General features: G+C 37.7%; 1 protein-coding gene across 2 annotated transcripts in view; it reads right to left on the bottom strand.

Annotated features, from left to right (window-relative positions):
• Nucleotides 1-13,522, bottom strand: part of CNTNAP5 (contactin associated protein family member 5) — an 825,683-nt gene that overhangs the window by 666,220 nt on the left and 145,941 nt on the right. The gene's annotated exons all lie outside the window — the stretch shown is intronic.

Here is a 13,522-nt window from a genome sequence, read left to right as displayed (position 1 = left end):
AGTGGAAGAGCATTTGACTGCAACTGTAAAGACTCCACCCAAGTCACATAGGGGAGTTAAATCAAAACTGAATGCCTGAAGAGAATTTTGATGAGCTCATCAATACTATTTTTGTATGTGTGTGATTTCCAAATACTTTCTTTAATTGATCTTTGGGGGAAAAAATGTCTCAGGTGAGTAGGACGGCCATAATGGTGGTCATCTAACAGGTGAGAAGCAGTTACCAGTGACACACAAGTGTTACCTGGAAAGACAAAGACATCTTCTCTCCAAAGTACTTGTTCTAGCCTCAAACATCTCCACCATCCCAGTTCTGCTGGCAAAGAAAGCAGACCAGTAAATACAGAGGGGATCCTGACTGTGTAAATCTAGTGAGTGTGCAAATATTGAGTCGAATAAAAACATTAATGCTGTGGGTTGCATCACTCTGCCCATGCATTTGGTTGTCCTGCTTACTTACTGGTACATTTAGACTAATCCATTCATTTCTCTGTGCTGCAGTTTCCCTCCCTGGAAACTGGTGATGCAGATGCCTATTCTCCACAGAGAGAATGTGACAAATTAGAATTATTATGAATAAGCAACGGAGAAAATAATGCTTGGCAGATAAAAGTGTTCAATTAATGGTAACTATAACATAATTATCCAGTAAGCCCCTGTATGGATTTTTGAGTAAGGAAATGATGTTTAGAGAGTACATAAACTTGAATCCTAAAATTTAGAAGTGAAAACACTTCTAGTTCTCAATGATCATCTTTAACTTATCACTAGACCTCTCTTAACATTGCTCTTAGAATTTGAGGATAGGAACTAGGCAAGGGTGGCGAATAAACTGGCCTTAGAGGTTCCCACTTACCAGCTGGTTCCCTTTTATTGATTACTGATGGCTCTACCTTAATGTGCTTATCCTCTTCTAAAAAATTTTAATCACTGCAAGAGAGGGAACCAGGCAGAGTTCAGAGCTAAGTCTCAAATCTGGTCCTTTTGTCTTTGCTGCCCTCTGTACTCTATCACCCGTACAAAATATATCCAATTTACAGCAGTAGAGAGAAGATAGATCTTCATTTATTATATGCAGACAGATATTAATTATTCTGATCCCCTCATATTACCATATTTCAATTTTAGAAATGCTATCTTTTATATAAATCAATAAAAATCCTGGATATGATTTACTGGATCAAAGTATGGTGTGCCATTTGTTAAAACATTCTCTAGAGAATATTTGCTCATCAGAAGACCAAGAAAGAGGTAGGTTCCAACAGACAATCCATTCTACCAATTGTTTTTGTGGTCCAGAGAGCTTACCCATCTGATACCAAATATGATCTGATCCTGCAGAACTCCATGAAGTGACCTACCAGGCACTCAAATATAATGATTTTTTGAGACATTTCAGGCCTCTAGATAATGATTTTTTGGGGACAGGCTAAAAATAAAAGCTTGTTCCAGGCAAAATGCTTCAGCATGTTCTACTTTTCCTTGTAAAATGGTCTTCTTGCTCATCCTGAATTACAACTGTGACTCTTAAGCAAATGTTGGCTGTAGCTATGAAGACATAAAATGCTATAAATGTTATATGGACATGTCCAGGTATTAGGTGCCGTAATTTAAAAGCATCAATAAAGTTTGAGTTGTATTCAGAGTTTGTAAATCTGTCAGGGTCAGATGAGTTCAAGTTTTCCCATACCCAACCCCTCAAATTATGCATGAACAGATTTAAAAAGCGGGAAAATACATTGTATTGTGTTCACTAAATATCTACCATTTTGTGGGGGGGGGGGATCTTTAGCAATCAAATAACAAGAGAAAAGACACACTGGAAAGCAGTTATAACCCTGGGAAATTTTAATTTTATTGCTCAAGACAGAAAGTGGTATATTTCAAAACCGTGAGCAAAGATTAATGGAGATGAAGGGAATGGTAGTGGCTGTGAACCAAGACATTTAACTTTAATGTCACTGCAAAACATGAGAAGTCATCATTTCAAGACTCAATAACCTCAAACTGAAATGCGTTCATTGCTATTCTTCCTTCTCTTTTTCCCCCAACATTGTACTCTGCAAGTTGAATGGGTCTGACAAGGAGTTGGTTTGAAAGTGAAGGGTTCTTTTCCTGAACAAGGTTAAGTTTAGCTTTGATGACAGCACAGCCTGGAAATCTCCTGCCAAGCATTTCCTGCGGGCAAGAAGGCAGAGGATTTTCACTTTCTCTGTCAGCTTTAGCTCTATCTCAAGTGGTTATGAGTCAAGCTTTGGAAGAGAAAAGACAGAATGAAAAAAAAAAAAAAAGCCAACAAAAAACAAAAACCCTTTAATGCACAGCATTGGTCTGAGAGTTCCAGACAGAATTTTTCAAGTGCATTTTGATGAACTGGGTCACAGACTCTAGTTCCTTGGAGTCAGTATAATGTGTGAGGAAGGCATTCTGGTTTGTTTAAATGGAATTTTAATTGGGGAGTAAATTTAGGAAAATGTGGATGCATGCCATTTGATACTAAATCCTGTATTTGCCACACAGACTTGGAATGAATTTATATGAACACTGACAAGTTGAAAAAATTTAGTCATTTGTTCATGTTTAATATGTACTGATGTTAAGCCTAGATAGCATTTTGTTTTATTTTGTTTTGTTTTTGTCCCTGCTGTGCCTGTGCCTTCAAAAGAGTTGGACCCTACTTCAGTCTTTTGGAAGTAGGTCCAAAGTAGTTGGACCTACTTCGGTCATCTAGCTGTAGTACTTAAACCCATTCTAGCATCCTCATGGGTTCTGTGGACTATTATGGTCAAGGTTTTCTGCTTTTGATTTCCTGGGGTACCACTCCCTGGAATAAATCCTGATTCAAGATTAAGTTCCCAGATCTCAGATGTCACACTTGGGTTGAGAAAGCCCTGGGATACTTGTGGCCTCTGTCTTGTAGCTTGATCTCATTTTACTATTTCATGTAACCAATTCCACTGGCTGATTAGGACCTCCAGAATCTGTCTGACACAGAGAGAGAGAGCTTGGAAAAGCTGTCTTACCCCATGGTAGAAGAAAAAAGAATGACAGATGAAGAGAAGGGAAGATTATCAGCATGGAAAAGTTATATGGATAAAGTTTCCCTTCTTATTACAAAGTGTCTTACAAAACAGGCCATCTGTATACTGTTCCAGTTGCTATAACTACCAGCATTACAACAGAACACACCACTTATGGAATTCAGACAACGGCACACTGTGACAGGGGATTTACATAAATTACCTCATTGCTTCCTCCTAATACTAATTATGAATTAGGTATTATTTTCCTGGTTTAATAAGGAAGCGATTTCAGAGTATTTAAGTAACATGTCCAAGGTCGCAGAGCTTGGATGGGCCCTAAATCTGTCCAATGACTGCTAACAATAACTACCTTATTACCATCCTGCAGAATTAACCCAGGATCCTTCAGTTCATTCTGTTCATTTTTTCCCCAATATCTTGACCAATCTTGGAATCTTAGACTCTTTAGAAAAAATACAAGAGAGCTTCACATATACTCTGCCAAGTGCTATTACAATACATATGAGAGTATGTCCATACCAAAAATTAACTAAATCAGTAGGCATAGGTTGAGGTCCACTACTAAAACTTCCTCAGGAGGACCTCATCCAAGTACCTTTCAGAGATTCTATTACCTGGAATTTAAGTTATCCTGGGCACACCCAGGGCTATGTCTCCAGGGTCTACAGAGCCAACAACACACAAAGGAGGTAAAAGGAGAGTGATGACTGATTTAGAGTGAGGGACACTCTACTCCCTCTGCTTTGGCACAGCAAATGATTGGTTTAACCCTCTTGAAATTTAGAATTTTTGTTTTCTGTGACATCTCAGATATAAGTCCTCCCGCTATCCTGAACTTTCTGCCCTTCACAGAAGCTTACCTAGGCTTTGGCTGTGGACCCTCATTCTGTCTGTCTTCTGGCTTAACCAGAAGGATGACATGCAAACTCTGCTCCTGAACTGGGCTTTCTATTTCTTCTCGAGTCCAGCCCCACCTGGCCAGCAAGTTCCCACTCACAGACCTGCATGACAGCTTTTGTTTTTTAGATTTACACTACGGAAGAGATGCTAACATGAAACTAGCATGTAAAAATCAAGCCCTTCTTCTGAAACCTCTCAGGATGGCCATTGAATCACTTTCCCGAGGCTTCAGTGACATTCCCACAATCCATCTCCAGTCTCGCTGTAATGGAATTTGAATTATCACTGTAACAGTCCTACTGAGAATAGTAAGCTCAGAGAAGCCACAGTCAGAGTTATAGGGACATTAATTAAATGATTGAATACATTCTTCTCCCTTGATTTGAAAAAGTTTTCAATGACCATATTAATATTTTTCATATTAGGTAGCTGCAGAAATTTAAAGCATACACATAATTATATTAATATTTGAATTAGAATCAGACTGTTTTATGTTACAACATAGATCTTTAAAACATGCTTCAAGAAGTTTCTTTACATAAATGGATCAGACCTCAATTATGCAAACACTGTTTTGGGGGCAAAGGAAAAGGAAAAGGGAAAACAATATCCATAATGAGATTAATGGGCAGAGTCTACAGCTCTTTGCCAGTTTTGATACCTCAGATGAGACAGTACTATGGAATATGAAATGTGTCCTGAAATAGTGCTTCTGTAAACCTATATAGTCAACTTTTGAGGATAAATCCAAGTACTCAAAATCCTAATATTCTGGATCATTTTCAAACACCATCTCTGAATGCATGGAATGAACTTTTGGAACCAGGCTATGGGTAGCTCCTGTCACTTACTGCTACACATCATAGTTACTGTCACCCCAATTAGATGTTGAGCCTCAGGAAGAGACCTATGCATGCCTCTGTACTCTAGCCTAATGGTGAGCCCCACAGGGAACTGGTATCATATAAAAGGAACAGGGTTTCAGATGGATGCCCTTGAATTATTTATTTAACCTTTATAAACTTTGTTTTCTTTGACATAAAATGAGATAATTACCCTTTTTTTAGTGTGATTGTTTTGAGGAAAATTAAATGTGGTAACATATAAAGGACTTCATTTATTGTACGGATTTAGTAATTGCTCATTCTTGTTCTTTTTCCAAAGGCAATTATGGTCAAATATCTCCTGATTACTTGATTGATTAATATCATTTTCATAATTATAAATTGGAACACTTTAATCATGTTTGTATTTTTCTTGGTTAGGTTTATAAGTAGTGCACATACCTAAGAGAGGGCTTTGGAAAGCTCTCCCTGAAGAATTTTATCTGTCATCTTAATTTAGTTATCTTTAAAGACTATTATACCAGTGCTAGACAGTGTTTTGCACTCTGATGTAATATAGAAGGATGAAATACATGTCTTCATTTCTGTAGGCTGCCAACCTGTGGAAGACATATGCCTACACTCTTCCCTCTATGACTAATGAAAAAGATCCAATATGGCCCCCTCTAGAGAGAGAATGGGATGAAAGATGTTTCAAGAAATATGTGGATCTACGTATTCATTGGAAGAGGAGGAAACTGAAAATTTGACCAAAATAAATTTTTTCACATAGAATTGGGCAGATATCTCTGGGTTTTTGTCAAAATTTATCAAAATTTTATCCAAAATTTTATCCCTCTCCTTTTCTTTCTTCAATTCTCATAGACTTAAGATAAAGCTATTTCTTGATTTGCTTGGCACTGCAACTAACATTAAACAGTTTTATGCTCATACACTGGCTTTTAAAAGAAGATAAAAAGTAGTAATACAAATGACTTTTTTTTTTCTTTTTCTTTCATATTTTTTTTTATTTCCAGCATAACAGTATTCATTATTTTTGCACCACACCCCGTGCTCCATGCAATTCGTGCCCTCTATAATACCCACCACCTGGTACCCCAACCTCCCACCCCCCGTCCCTTCAAAACCCTCAGATTGTTTTTCAGAGTCCATAGTCTCTCATGGTTCACCTCCCCTTCCAATTTCCCCCAACTCCCTTCTCCACTCTAAGTCCCCATGTCCTCCATGCTATTTGTTATGCTCCACAAATAAGTGAAACCATATGATAATTGACTCTCTCTGCTTGACTTATTTCACTCAGCATAATCTCTTCCAGTCCCGTCCATGTTGCTACAAAAGTTGGGTATTCATCCTTTCTGATGGAGGCATAATACTCTATCCCCAGGGGTACAGGTCTGTGAATCACCAGGTTTACACACTTCACAGCACTCACCAAAGCACATACCCTCCCCAATGTCCATAATCCCACCCCCTTCTCCCAAACCCCCTCCCCCCAGCAACCCTCAGTTTGTTTTGTGAGATTAAAAGTCACTTATGGTTTGTCTCCCTCCCAATCCCATCTTGTTTCATTTATTCTTCTCCTACCCACTTAAGCCCCCATGTTGCATCACCACTTCCTCATATCAGGGAGATCATATGATAGTTGTCTATCTCTGCTTGACTTATTTCGCTAAGCATGATACGCTCTAGTTCCATCCATGTTGTCGCAAATGGCAAGATTTCATTTCTTTTGATGGCTGCATAGTATTCCATTGTGTATATATACCACATCTTCTTGATCCATTCATCTGTTGATGGACATCTAGGTTCTTTCCATAGTTTGGCTATTGTGGACATTGCTGCTATAAACATTCGGGTGCATGTGCCCCTTTGGATCACTACGTTTGTATCCTTAGGGTAAATACCCAATAGTGCAATTGCTGGGTCATAGGGCAGTTCTATTTTCAACATTTTGAGGAACCTCCATGCTGTTTTCCAGAGTGGCTGCACCAGCTTGCATTCCCACCAACAGTGTAGGAGGGTTCCCCTTTCTCCGCATCCTCGCCAGCATCTGTCATTTCCTGACTTGTTTATTTTAGCCATTCTGACTGGTGTGAGGTGATATCTCATTGTGGTTTTGATTTGTATTTCCCTGATGCCGAGTGATACAAATGACTTTTTTGACTCATTTCAAAATGACTGCTATAAAGAGCCAAGCATTCCAAAATGTAAGTGCATCTATATTTAATTCAAACCTCTGCTGATCACCCCCCTACAGCAAATCACTCACCAGCCTCCAGCTCTATATCCAACCACAGCCCCTCCCAGAGGAAGAAAAAGAAAAAGAAAGAAAGTAAGAAGGAAGGGAAGGAGGAAAGGAAGGAGAGAAAGAGGGAGGTATGGATGGAGGGAGGTATGGAAAAAAATAAAAGAAACCCTAATTTTCCAGACATCCATTTTCTTAGAACCTTCTCAATTCCAGGATCATTTGGAATTTTATTAAACTGAATGAAACATAACTCTCTAAAACCGGAAGTCAGTGTTAATATTCTGCAAATTTTTTTTTCAGTCAAACCTGATTTTTAGCTCTCTCCCAACCCATACATCTAGATCTACCCTTTCTTTTAAAGATGTGTCTTGGTTTTGACCACGTGAATAACCTATATTTTAGTCATTCACTTTCCCATTGACTTTAGGTTGTATGTATGTATGTATGTATGTATATATGTATGCATTTTTGCTAATTCAAATAACATACAATAAACATCACTGTGTAGATGTGTGGATGCATCTAGAGGTAAAGTTTCTGACCTATAATATAGGTACATTTCCATTTTTAGAGAAAATTGTCATATTATTCTTCAAAGTGGTTATAGTAATTTGTACCCACCCACAACAATATAAGATAGCTTTAATTTATTCCTCATATCTCTCAACCTTTGATATCGTAGATATTTTTGTCTTGGGTATTTTGTCAGGTAAGCAATATTTGCCAGATCATGGGGGGGGTGTCTTTTTAATATTCTATTAACCATTTACGTTTCCTCTTGAATGAAGTGACTGTTTATACTCCTTGCCGAGTTGTTGCTGCTGCCTGCTGCTTTGTTGTTTTTAATTGTGTTGCTTGTTTTCTTATTGATTTTAGGAGTCTACCATATATTCCAGATACTAATGTGCACCTTATATTGTTAAGGCCTCTTTCCCCAGTCTTTACTTGCTTTAAACTAAATTTTTCATTAGCCTAAAATTCCCTTTAGATTTCAGGCTAATTCTGGTTCTAACCTGATAGTAATGCTACCTGATTTTCCTGCTATCATCTTCTTTCCCAATCAGCTCCTCCCATTTTCAGACCTCACCCTGGTCTTAAATGATGCAGAAATCCTCCTTTTGAATGGCCTTGTCCCTGCAAGGCTGTTCTTCTCCACTGTCCTCACACGCTGCTACTCCCAGGATGAAACGGGACTGGGCTCTAGTCTATCTGCACAACCACATGCTTAATCTACCAAAGGCTTCAAATCTCTTTTTAGTCCATGTATCTCTAGTGCTTAACACAGGGTTGGGCACATTGCAGGTACTCCATTAAGCTGCCATGAGTAAGTGTACACCTGGGCAATGGGAACATAAACATTAGGGGAAGTGAAAAGTGAATGGAGAGTGTTCACAGGAACTTGGGATATCTTGGAGCTTGGAAGACTGGGCTCTGACTGAGGAGTCCAAGAAGACAGTGTGGTGAGGATGGAAAGTCCAGATAGGACAGAGCTTTAGTACATTTATACAGATCCTGGACAGAGGAGAAGGGTTCCATTGAAGGCTTGAGGTCCCGAGAAGTGGAGTGATTTCAGTCATTTGGTAGAAAATAGACCATCCTGAGGGAAAATGGAAACATTAAGATGAATGGGCAGAAAGATGGCCTTCAAGGTAAAGTTATTTCCCTGGTGACTGTGAACAATACAGTGAAGCAGAAAACAGAAGAGATAAGGCTTAGTCAGTTCCAACCTTGGAATTTCATGCTACTGCTCTGAAGTCTGTGGAAGGAAGTTCACTCCTTGGAATGAGGAAAGGAGCCACGTGGCACCTCTAGGTGTTCCTTGCTTGGCTACTCAAGACTTATGGGCCAGTATGGGTAGGGGAGCCTGGGCATTGCTCCACAGTTTCCAGATAAGAAAACACTCTCAGCACTAGGTGAAAGTAGAATGGTCCAGGCAGCAGTAGGAATCAGGGGAGGGCAGTGCTATAAGCCTCAGAGTCCCATACTGGTACTAATAATCATTCAGTTGAATCACAGAAAATGAATGGTAGCTAGATTGAGTCTCATTTCTAAGCCATGCTTGTCTACTCTTAGCACTCATGAAGGAGAAGTCTAGGAAAGGAATAAAATGAAGCACAGCAGGTTACCATCTATGTCTATGAACAAAATAGATGCTCAGAAAAGTGTTGATACTGTGTGCACTGAATCCAGAGAGCTTTTGGCCTCAGAGAAAGTTAAGCCTGAAGAGGAGACTGCTCCAGAGGGTGAATGGAGGGGGCTCCTTAAGAGAGCTTGCCCAAGCTGTGGAGAATTCAGGTTTCAGTCAGCAGTTAGGTATTAAATCTTCCAGGCAGATTGGAAGCAGCCAGAGTGTGGACAACTTCTGGACAAGAAGATCATGTCCCAGGTAGAGGGGTAAGAAATTCAGGATCAGACAGAAGTGTCTTCAGCCCCTGAATAAAGCTAGGAATTGAAAATAGGGTGTGACTGAAGGTGCAGAAGGAATTTTCAAGTTATTAGGAGGATATTCTGAACATTATGCCAGTAAATTTGAAAACCAGTTAAAGGGACATATCTTGGGAAAATGTTACATAATCAGTGGTCTCTTAAGAAGAAACGTGTGTGTGTGTGTGTGTGTACACCAGACAATTTAACAGGAATTTTACGAAATCATTAAAAAATATCGTAAGTCTGTCCAGAGCATAAATGAGGAAGTAATCCTACAATCAATTACTACTGAAACTTAATAAATACAGTGAACGAAAGTTCTAGGCCACTCTCATCACCACTGAGGCAAGAATCCAGAACAGATCTAGAAATGTATTCTTTTTGGTTTTTGTGTGTGTACACCAGACAATTTAACAGGAATTTTACGAAATCATTAAAAAATATCGTAAGTCTGTCCAGAGCATAAATGAGGAAGTAATCCTACAATCAATTACTACTGAAACTTAATAAATACAGTGAACGAAAGTTCTAGGCCACTCTCATCACCACTGAGGCAAGAATCCAGAACAGATCTAGAAATGTATTCTTTTTGGTTTTTGTGTGTGTGTATGTGTGTTATGTTAGTCACCAAACATACATCATTAGTTTTTGATGTAGTATCAAATCCAGCATGTATTAAAGATCATCAGCATGGCCACGTCAGGTAAATCCTAAGGAGAGCCCAATACTTGATGCAGTAAAGTGAATCCTGTAGAGGGCTCAGCAATAGTAAACAGGACAAGAATGTTCATGTTAAGATTCTGGGTGGCTCAGTTGGTTAAGCACCTGCCTTCAGCTCAGGTAATGATCTAGGGTCTTGAGATCAAGCCCCTTTTTTGGCTTCTTGCTCAGCAGGAGGGCTGCTTCTCCCTCTCCCTCTGCCCCTCCTTCGTGTCTGTGCACTCTCTCTCTCCCTCAAATAAATAAATAAACTCTTAAGAAACAAAAAAACCCAAAAATTAAGAAACAAAATTTTCTTAAGAAACAAAAATTTTCATGTTAGAAAATTGTTTAATATGATTTATTAAATTAAGGTATAAAAGAAAAGAAATAAAGTGATTGGTTCATAGATAGGAAATACCAAAATTCATTACCCAGTATAAATATCACAACATCTATTTCTGACAAAAACTTATAGCAAACTAGAATAGAAAGGTATGGATGTTGAACCTAGGGCAAACGTGATCCACCATGATCAACTCCTGAAAGCATTTCCCTAGAATGGTAAAAAAGACCAACAAGCCTATTGTGAACTCTCCACAGAACTTAGCCAGCATAGTGTGGCCAGAAAGAGGAAAAGAGTTTTTGATCATTAGAAAAGAGGGGGTACAGCCCTCATCATCTGCCTTTGAGATGAATGTATACTTAAAAAACCATAAACAGTTCATTTAGAAATTGTTAAAAGAAAACTGTCAACAATCTGCCTAGAAATTATTAGCATTAATAAGAGCATTCAAGTTGCTAGACATAAAATCAATGTATAAAAATCAATTGTGTTTATACACACCAGCTGCAAATAATTGAAAATATGATTTTAAAAACAAAGTTTATGATAGTCTCGAGCAGCTTGGAATAAATCTAATAAAACAGTGAGAAATTTATAAAACATGTTTGGAAGACATTTTAAAAGACCCAGGTAAATAGAGAGAAATTAGGAAGACTTGTCATTGTAAAACTGGCAATTGTACTACTCCCTAAAGAGATATATAAATTATTGGAACATCAATCCTAAATGCCATGTCTGAATTTCTTTCCCTCCTGTCTCGCTTCCTTCCTCCCTTCCTTTTATGACTCTGACAAGCTGATACTAACATTTATTTAGAAGATCCCAAGAGTTGAGATATTCCCTAACAAGAAAAATAAAATAAGGAGTAAAAAGAATTATCTAAAAATCTGTAGTAATTAAGGTGGTATGAGTATTGGCATGAGACAGAATAATACCAATCCAAAAACAAATAAATAAATCAAGAATCAATTAATCAAACTGACACAGTCCCTGAAATATACGGAGACTTGATTTATGATAGAATTGGTCATATGAGTCAATAGGGAAGGCACAGACTTCACAATTCATAGTGCTGAAAAAACATTCATCTGGAAATATATGAAATTGGGCAAACCTCTTCTCACTCCATATGTAAAGAACACATTCCAGGTAGATTAAAGGTTTAAATGTAGAAGACAAAACTAAAAAAATACATATTTAGAAAGCATTATAAAAGAATATTTTTATGACTTTGAGGTAGAAAACTATTTTTTAACAAAATACAGAAAATTCAAATTATCGGAGAAATGAAGGATTAAATCCCCCATAAAAAATTAGTAACTTCTGTTCATTAAAAAATATTCCATAAAAACAGTAAAAATACAAGCCCTACACTGAGAGGTAATTTTGACAATAATCTAACTGACTAAATAATTGAATTCAGAATATATAAATAATGCCTACAAATAAATTTTAAAAAGGCATATGATCCAGTGAAAAATATATGAAAAGAATCTTAAAAAAAAAAGACTCAAATGGCTCATAGATTTAACAAAAAAAACTCATTAGTATTTAAGGAAATGGAAATAAAATACCATTTCACATTCTCCAAAACAAAATTTTTGACAAAGTTTTGATGAGAATAGATATCAACTGGAAGGCCTACAAATTGTGTGTGAGTCAGTATAAACATTTTGGACAATGACTTGATACTGTTAATATAGTTAAAGTCAATCACAATTTATGAGCACAAAATCCCCTTGCTTGATTCATACTCTCAAAATGTCTTCCCAAGCACACAAGCACATGCGCCACATTATTCATCATGGCACAGCAGAAAACCCAGAGCAACACAAATACCAACTAACAGTGGAAGGAATAAAGAGACAGTTGTATGTTGTTACAAAGGAAAGTTATTCCACATGGACACCAAACCAGAGCTACCTGCAAAACACATCTATGGAAGTATAAAGAAGTTAATACTGAGTGAAGAGTGAAATCGTGCAAGATGATACGGCAATTTAATCCATTCATATGAACTTTCCAATCACATCTTTGTTATTTGATTTGAAGTTCCAAATCCAAAAGCTTAAAAGAGAACTATAGGCGGTAAAATCTTCTTAAAGGAAAACAAGAGTACAATAAACGCAAAACTTCTTGGGACATGGAATACTCAACTTGCACGGGTGGAGGCAAGACAGAAAGACAGGAGAGAGGAGGCCCACAGGCTAATTCTCACAGGATGACTATGTCATTTTCCTTGAACTGAGATGGTGAGTATATAGATATGTATGCACCATTTATTATTCCTTTCACATAATTTAAATGTTTTTTATTATTTTTTATTAATTTTTTTTATTTTTTATTTTTTATAAACATATAATATATTTTTATCCCCAGGGGTACAGGTCTATGAATCGCCAGGTTTACACACTTCACAGCACTCATCATAGCACATACCCTCCCCAATGTCCATAACCCCACCCCCCTTCTCCCAACCCCCCTCCCCCAGCAACCCTCAGTTTGTTTTGTGAGATTAAGAGTCACTTATGCAGCCATCAAAAGAAATGAAATCTTGCCATTTGCAACAACATGGATGGAACTAGAGCGTATCATGCTTAGCGAAATAAGTCAATCGGAGAAAGACAACTATCATATGATCTCCCTGATATGAGGAAGTGGTGATGCAACATGGGGGCTTAAGTGGGTAGGAGAAGAATAAATGAAACAAGATGGGATTGGGAGGGAGACAAACCATAATTTAAATGTTTTTTTAATGAACTCTCAATTTAATTAAAAAAAAAACAAATTTTAGAGGTGAAATAAATATTTAGCATGAGAATGGAGTATATACATTATTGAGAACTGATTTGGAAACCATAAGATTCTGCATTAATGGCTTTTATCCAGACCACCTATCATTTCACCTGGAAGCTTGGAGGTGGGGGTGTGCTAACTAGCTGTGTCAGCGCCAAGAAACACTGGGAATCAGGCTGGGGCTGAATCTTTAAGAAAAGCCAACACTGTCTCCAAG

This window comes from Mustela erminea, chromosome 8, assembly GCF_009829155.1.
Source record: "Mustela erminea isolate mMusErm1 chromosome 8, mMusErm1.Pri, whole genome shotgun sequence".
NCBI classification, from domain to species: Eukaryota; Metazoa; Chordata; class Mammalia; order Carnivora; family Mustelidae; genus Mustela; species Mustela erminea.
This window is presented reverse-complemented; position numbering and strand designations above follow the sequence as displayed.